This window comes from Triticum dicoccoides, chromosome 4A (assembly GCF_002162155.2).
Source record: "Triticum dicoccoides isolate Atlit2015 ecotype Zavitan chromosome 4A, WEW_v2.0, whole genome shotgun sequence".
Lineage (NCBI taxonomy): Eukaryota > Viridiplantae > Streptophyta > Magnoliopsida > Poales > Poaceae > Triticum > Triticum dicoccoides.
In genome coordinates, this window is record NC_041386.1 from 156000817 (window position 1) to 156009084 (window position 8268).

The following is an 8268-nucleotide window of genomic DNA, read 5'->3' on the forward strand; positions in this document are numbered from 1 at the left end:
GCGGCACTAGTTGCAAGAGAGACAAGAGAAGGGTCGACAAATAGGAGGAGGCCTCAGGCAGCGGCCTACGGCGGAGGCGGCACTGGCTGCAGGTCACCCAAGAGAGCGAGAGATAAGGGAACGTCAAGGAGAGAAGAAAGCGGAGAGGAAGGAAGAGAGAGCTGATATGTCTCCAACATATCAATAGTTTATGAAGTATTCATGCCATGTTTGCAACAATTTTATATGAGTTTGGTATGATTTTATTAGAACTAACCTGGACTGACGCTGTTTTCAGCAGAACTACCGTGGTGTCGTTTTTTGTGCAGAAATAAAAGTTCTCGGAATGGGCTGAAAATTTAGAGTGATTTTTTATGGACCAAAAGAGACCCCCGAAGCACCGGAGTTGGGCCAGGAAGTGATCGAGGAGGCCACAAGCCTAGGGGGCGCCCTACCCCCAGGGAGCGCGCCCCCAGCTTGTGGGCCCCTCAGGCACCCCCTTGATGTGAGACCGACGCCAAAAATTCTTATAAATCTTGTAACCTCTAGAAATAAACCTAGATTGGAAGTTCCACCGCCGCAAGCCTCTATAGCCATGAAAAACTAATTGGGAGCCCATTCCGGCACCCTTCCAGAGGGGGGAAATCATCACCGGAGGCCATCTTCATCATCTCGGCGGTCTCGATGACGACGAGGGGGTAGTTTAACCTCGGGGCTGAGGGTATGTACCAGTAGCTATGTGTTTGATCTCTCTCTCTCTCTCTCGTGTTCTTGATTTGGCACGATCTTGATGTATGGCGAGCTTTGTTACTATAATTGAATCATATGGTGTTCTTCCCTCTCTACCTTCTTGTGATGAATTGAGTCTTGCTCTTTGAGGTTTCGTTATGTTGGATTGAGTAATGGATTTGAGAACACTTGATGTATGTCTTGTGATGGGATATCTGTGGTGACAATGGGATGTTCTGTTGATTCACTTGATGTGTGTTTTGGCACTCAACTCATGGATTCCCGAGGTGACACTAGGGTAATGTATGCATAGGAGTTGATGCATGTTTTCGTCCTACGTTCTCCGATAGAAACTTTGGAGTGATTCTTTGTCGCACGTTGAGGGATTGCCATATGATTTAATTATGTTATCATTGTTGAGAGAATTTGCACTAGTGAAAGTATGAACCCTAGGCCTTGTTTTCAAGCATTACAATACCGTTTTTGCTCACTTTTGTTACTTGCTACCTTGCTTTTTTATATTTTCAGATTATAAAAACCTATATCTACCTTCCATATTACACTTGTATCACCATCTCTTCACCGAACTAGTGCACCTATACAATATACCATTGTATCGGGTGTGTTGGGGACACAAGAGACTCTTTGTTATTTGGTTGTAGGGTTGTTTGATAGAGACCGTATTCATCCTATGCCTCATGGATTGATAAACCTTAGGTCATCCACTTGAGGGAAATTTTCTATTCTCCTACCAAACTCTGTGCTTGGAGGCCTAACACGAGTCTACAAGAAGAAGGTTTCGTAGTAGACATCAAGCTCTTTTCTGGCGCCGTTGCCCGGGAGGTGAGTGCTTGAAGGTATATCTTTAGATCTTGCAATTGAATCTTTTAGTTTCTTGTTTTATCACTAGTTTAGTCTATAAAAGAAAACTACAAAAAAATGGAATTGAGGTTGCCTCATATGCTTCATCTTTTTAATGTCTTCCATGAAAATGATGGAAAGGAAAATTGTGCCAAAGTGTTAGAAGAAGAAGTCAATAAAATGTTTGGCACTAAATATTTGAATGATGAGAATGATTGTAATGTTTTTAGTATGAATTCTTTGAATATCCATGATGCCAATGATATGCAAAGTCATAAGCTTGGGGATGCTATGTTTGATGAAGATGATATGTTTTGTCCCCCAAGTTTTGATGAGCAAATTTATTATGATGATAACGTGCCTCCTATTTATGATGATTATATTGATTAAAGTGGGTTTGGAAGAGTGTCAACTCTAGGTAATGATCCCACTATTTTGGAGGGTGTTGAATCTTATAATATTTATGAAAGTGGATTTGGAGAGGTCACGACTTTATTTAGTGATGAATCCACTATTTCGGAAGAGGTTTCAATTGATTATGAGAACAAAGTTGCTATCTACAAATAATAATGATAACCATGAAACTTGTCATCGCGATTTTAATTTTCAATTGGATTATGCCTCACATGATAGTTATTTTGTTGAGTTTTCTCCAACTACTATAAATGAGAAGAATTTTGCTTATGTGGAGAATAATAAAAAAATTATGGTTGTGGATCATGAAAATAATGCTTTACGTGATAGTTATATTGTTTAATTCATTCATTATGCTATTGAAAATTATTATGAGAGAGGAATATATGCTTCTACGTATCTCAATAATATCAAGTTTCCTCTCTACGTGTTGAAAATCTTGAAGTTTTGCTTGCTTTACCTTCCTATGCTAGTTGATTCTTGCTCCCATAAATTGTTTCCTCACACAATCCATATGCATAGGAAGTGGGTTAGACTTAAATGTTCTAGTCATATGCTTCATGATGCTCCCATTATGTTTCAATTATTATCTTTTATGTGAGCATCATTGACATCATCATGCCTAGCTAAAAACGCATTAAATAAAAGCGCTTGTTGGGCGGCAGGCCAATTTTTATTTTCTGTTTTTGTTTTTGCTTATGTTTTTCAATAAATACACATTATTACCTCTGTAGTAATTGTGTTTTAGTGTTTTAATTAGTGTTTGAGCCAAGTAAGACCTTTGGGATGGTCCATGGTGATAGTTGATTTGATCTTGCTGAAAAACAGAAACTTTTGCGCTCATTGCCAGAATTTTAGAAATACACAAAAGCGTGATTTTGCTCTAAATTTCTTACACAAGATTGATATACAAATTTCCTAGATTGTCCTAATTTTTCAGAATTTTTGGATTTAGAGAAGTATCAATGTTCTTGCATTCTTTACAGACTGTTCTGTTTAGACAGATTGCTGTTATGTTTGCATTGTTTGAATATGTTTGCTTGTTTAATGATTCTATTTGAGGATAGGAGTATTAAATATGCAGAGGCATTTAGTATGCAATGTCAAATTATAATTTTAGTGATTTTCTACAGTAGAGAATGATAAGGTTTTGCATTTATTTATACTAACTTATCTCATGAGTTCTTGTTGAGTTTTGTGTGGATGAAGTTTTCTTAGAATTAGGGAAACTGTGATGTGGGAGGAATTAAGGAGACACAAGAGCTCAAGCTTGGGGGTGCCCAAGGCATCCCTAGTTAATATTTCAAGAAGTCTCAAGCATCTAAGATTGGGGATGCCCCAGTTGGCATCCCACCTTTCTTCTTCAACAATGATCAGTCAATTTTGGTTGAACCTAAGTTTTTGCTTCTTCACATGATATGTGCTATCCTTGGAGTGTAATTTTTATTTGTTTTGATTGTTGTTCGAATAAAATATTAAGATCTGAAATTCTTAAATGAGATAGAGTCCTCACATAGCTACATAATTATTAAACTACTCATTGATCTCCACTTTTATCTTTTTGGAGTAGTTTGTCATTTACTCTCATGCTTCACTTATATCTTTTTGAGAGTCTTATAAATAGTAGTGGTAACATAAATGTGTTATGAAATTGGTCCCAATATGATAGGTATTCAAGAAGGATACAATAAAAACTTTCATAAAGAGCATTGAATATATGAGAAGTTTGATTCCTTGCATTTGTTTTGAGATATAAAGATGGTGATATTAGAGTCATGCTAGTGTAATTGTGGATTGGTAGAAATACTTGTGCTAAAGTTTGTGATTCTCTTAGCATGCACGTATGGTGAACCGTTATGTGATGAAGTTGGAGCATGATTTATTTATTGATTGTCATCCTTTGTGTGGAGGTCAGGAGCGCGCGATGGTTAACTCCTACCAACCTCTCCCCTAGGAGCATGCGTATTAGTACTTTGATTTGATGGCTAATAAACTTTTTCAATAAGTATGTGAGTTCTTTATGACCAATGTTGAGTCCATGGATTATACGCAGTCTCACCCTTCCACCATTGCTAGTCTCTCTAGTACCGCGCAACTTTCGCTGGTGCATTAAACCCACCATTTACCCTTCCTCAAAACAACCACCATACCTATCTATTATGGCATATCCATAGCCATTCTGAGATATATTGCCATGCAACTTCCACTGTTCCATATATTATGACGCATACCATCATTGTCATATTGCTTTGCATGATCATGTAGTTGGCATAGTATTTGTGGCTTGACCACCGTTCATATTTGTATACATGTCACTCTTAATCATTGCACATCCCGGTACACCACCGGAGGCATTCTTATAGAGTCATATCTTTGTTCTAGTATCGATTTGTAATTCTTGAGTTGTAAGTAAATAAAAGTGTGATGATCATTATTAGAGCATTGTCCCATGTGAGGAAAGGATGATGGAGGCTATGATTCCCTCACAAGTTGGGATGAGACTCTGGACTTAAAAAATAAAAAGAGCCCAAAGAGCCTTTTTTTAAAATGCCAAAGAGCCCAAACAAAAAAAAGAGAAAATAAGACAAATTAAAAAAATGAGAGAAAGAGAGAGAAGGGACAATGCTACTATCCTTTTCCACACTTGTGCTTTAAAGTAGCACCATGTTCTTCATGATAGAGAGTCTCCTATTTTGTCACTTTCATATACTAGTGGGAATTTTTCATTATAGAACTTGGCTTGTATATTCCAGTGATGGGCTTCCTCAAATTGCCCTAGGTCTTCATGAGCAAGCAAGTTGGATGCACACCCACTTAGTTTTCTTTTGAGCTTTCATACACTTATAGCTCTAGTGCACCCGTTGCATGGCAATCCCTACTCACATGCATCGCTATAAATTGATGGGCATCTCCATAGCCCATTAATTTGCCTAGTTGATGTGAGACTTTCTCCTTTTTGTCTTCTCCTCACAACCTCCACCATATTCTATTCCATCGTTACTGTTATATCCATGGCTCACGCTCATATATTGCGTGAAAGTTGAAAAAGTTTGAGAACATTAAAAATATGAGACAATTGCTTGACTAACACCGGGGTTGTGCATGATGAAATACTTTGTGTGATGAAGATGGAGCATAGCCAGACTATATGATATTTTAGGGATAACTTTCTTTGGCCATGTTATTTTTGAGAAGACATGATGCCTTTATTAGTATGCTTGAAGTATTATTGTTTTTATGTCAATATTAAACTTTTGTTTTGAATCTTATGGATCAGAACATTCATGCCACAATAAAGAATCTTACATTGATAAATATGTTACGTAGCATTCACACTTCATAAATTCGTTCTTTTGTCATTTACCTACTCGACGATGAGCAAGAATTAAGCTTGGGGATGCTGATATGTCTCCAATGTATCTATAATTTATGAAGTATTCATGCCATGTTTGCAACAATTTTATATGGTTTTGGTATGTATTTATTAGAACTAACCCGGACTGACGCTGTTTTCAGCAGAACTACCATGGTGTCATTTTTTGTGCAGAAATAAAAGTTCTCGGAATAGGCTAAAAAATTACGATGATTTTTTATGGACCAAAAGAGACCCCCGAAACATCGGAGCTGGGCTAGGAAGTGACTGAGGAAGCCACTAGCCTAGGGGCATGCCCCCGGCTTGTGGGCCCCTCGAGCACCGCCTTGACGTGAGACCGGCGCCAAAAACATTTATAAATCTTGTAACCTCTAGAAAGAAACCTAGATCGGAACTTCCGCCACCACAAGCCTCTATAGCCATGAAAAAACAACCGGGAGCCCGTTTCGGCATCTTGCCTGAGGGGGAAATCATCACCGGAGGCCATCTTCATCATCCTGGCAGTCTGCATGACGAGGAGGGAGTAGTTCACCCTCGGGGCTGAGGTATGTACCGGTAGCTATGTGTTTGATGCCCCCTCTCTCTCGTGTTCTTGATTTGGCACGATCTTGATGTACCACGATCTTTGTTACTATAGTTGAATCATATGGTGTTCTTCCCTCTCACCTTCTTGTGATGAATTGAGTCTTGCTCTTTGAGGTTTCGTTATGTTGGATTGAGTATTGGATTTGAGAACACTTGATGTATGTCTTGTGATGGGATATCTGTGGTGATAATGGGATGTTCTGTTGATTCACTTGATGTATGTTTTGGCACTCAACTCGCGGATTCTCGAGGTGACATCGGGGTAATCTATGCATAGGGGTTGATGCACGTTTCCATCCTATGTTCTCCGATAGAAATTTTGGAGTGATTCTTTGTCGCACGTTGAGGGATTGCCATATGATTTAATTATGTTATCATTGTTGAGAGAATTTACACTAGTGAAAGTATGAACCCTAGGCCTTGTTTTCAAGCATTGCAATACCGTTTTTGCTCACTTTTGTTACTTGCTACCTTGCTGTTTTTATATTTTTAGATTATAAAAACCTATATCTACCATCCATATTACACTTGTATCACCATCTCTTCGCCGAACTAGTGCACCTATAGAATTTACCATTGTATTGGGTGTGTTGGGGACACAAGAGACTCTTTGTTATTTGGTTGTAGGGTTGTTTGAGAGAGACCATCTTCATCCTATGCCTCCCATGTTTTGATAAAACTTAGGTCATCCACTTGAGGGAAATTTGCTACTGTCCTACAAAACTCTATGCTTGGAGGCCCAACATGAGTCTACAAGAAGAAGGTTGCGTAGTAGACATCAAGAGCTGACACGTGACCCACATGTCATATAACGGTCAAACAAGCAATCAACAAATGGTTTGTATTGGAGTGGGTCCTACATGTATAATCCGGACTAAATCTTAATCATCTAGTCATTAGAGTTTTTTGGAACAAACAACCAATTCTATGGTAGCTTTTTGAGAAATTAAAGGAAGTCGTAGTTTTTTGGAACCCTAGGCTCAAATGTTGTAGTTCTATACTATTTACTCATTTAAATCACATGTGGATTTGCTTCACTACCAAAGCCGGTTCTCCGCTGAAGTACACTTCTAGGTGTTTCACGCAATTGCACTAAAAATGGCTCGAACCTAGGTTCAGCTTCACTAGCAAAGTGTTGGAAATATGCCCTAGAGGCAATAATATTTGTATTATTACATTTCCATATTCATAAATAAGAGTTTATAATCTCTGCTATAGCTGCTATGATCCTGGAATATGCGATTCAGTGGAAAACTCATATGCACGTGTGGAATGATAAATGGTAAATAAATAGTTCATAGTCTCGCCTCTAAGACTAGCTCAAGTGTTGTTGGTGATCACGTTTTCTAGATCTTAGGATATCGTCAAGTGTAACGATGATCCCGAAACAACATTGAGATTATGATGTTAGAAGAACGATCATATTGAGTTGACCCAATCTTGTTTGTTATGAATTGAGTTAATATCAGTTGCATTCAATTGTAATAGCATCGAGTGTTAACGTGTGATATTGCTCCTTAGACCATGAGTCTATCATGGTCACTTATTATTGTATTATGGGCTTTGGGATTGCTCAAATGTCACTTGTAACATGGTGATCATAACGACAACTTACAAGTTCATCGAAAACTCTAACAAGTGACTGGATATCTTGAGAATGGCATTTGCTCCTCCGACGATGGAGAGAAATTCTCAGGGCCCACTCGCTATGATGGCATCAATCATTGTTTGGCCAGACACACGTGACTTCGTCACGAGGATGCTAGAAAACAATAACGAGAAAGAAGAACAAAACCGGTAACGAGGATTTCAGTATAGTGAGCACGGTGATGACTCAAAGAGGATACCAATGAATCTTGGGTTTTGTGAAATATCACGAAACAAAGGGAGCATCACATTATAACCAAAGGTTCACTCAAATATCATTCGTGTGCTCACACGGACCAATATGGACATCCACTGTAACGCCCCGAGACCGATGTGCCAGGTGTCGTCTAGTTATTCACTGTTGTTGCCTTGTCATTACTTGCGTGTCATGCATTGAATATCATGTCATCATGTGCATTTAATTTGCATACATGTTCGTCTCAGGCATCTGAGCATTTTCTTCGTTGTCCGTTTTGCAATCCGGCGCTCCGTTCTCCTCCGGTGGTCCTTTCTACCTTCTTCTCATGTGTGGGGATTAAACATTTCCGGATTGGACCAAGACTTGCCATGCGGCCTTGGTTTACTACTGGTAGACCGCCTGTCAAGTTTCGTACCATTTGGACTTCGTTTGATGCTCCAACGGTTAACCGAGGAACCGAAAAGGCCTCGTGTGTGTTGCA